The sequence below is a fragment of the Odontomachus brunneus genome, unplaced genomic scaffold, assembly GCF_010583005.1.
Source record: "Odontomachus brunneus isolate Ranch 3 - 2012 unplaced genomic scaffold, Obru_v1 Obru_scaffold_327, whole genome shotgun sequence".
In the NCBI taxonomy this organism is placed as follows: Eukaryota; Metazoa; Arthropoda; class Insecta; order Hymenoptera; family Formicidae; genus Odontomachus; species Odontomachus brunneus.
Window position 1 is genome coordinate 64,940 of NW_022639777.1, and position 339 is coordinate 65,278.

The following is a 339-nucleotide window of genomic DNA, read 5'->3' on the forward strand; positions in this document are numbered from 1 at the left end:
ATATGTGTATCATGCAAATAAAATCCAAATCCAATTGTGCTACTACCATACAATATATTTTAAGTAATGCTAATACGTCTGTGTAAAGATTGGCAATAGTTTCTGACAGTATCGTAGATGTATAAGTCGGTGTCAGAAGTCGATGCCAAAGATTGACGTAGACGTATGTTGCATCTACTACTTATGACATCTATATTAATTTTTGTGTTAACTTTCGATATTGACTTACGTTTATGATATTTTTGGAAACAATTGCGATAATTTTTTTTACGTAGACCTAATGTCGGCAGTATTGTAATTTTCAGACTTCATAATTTGAAAAGTATTTAACGTGAAATA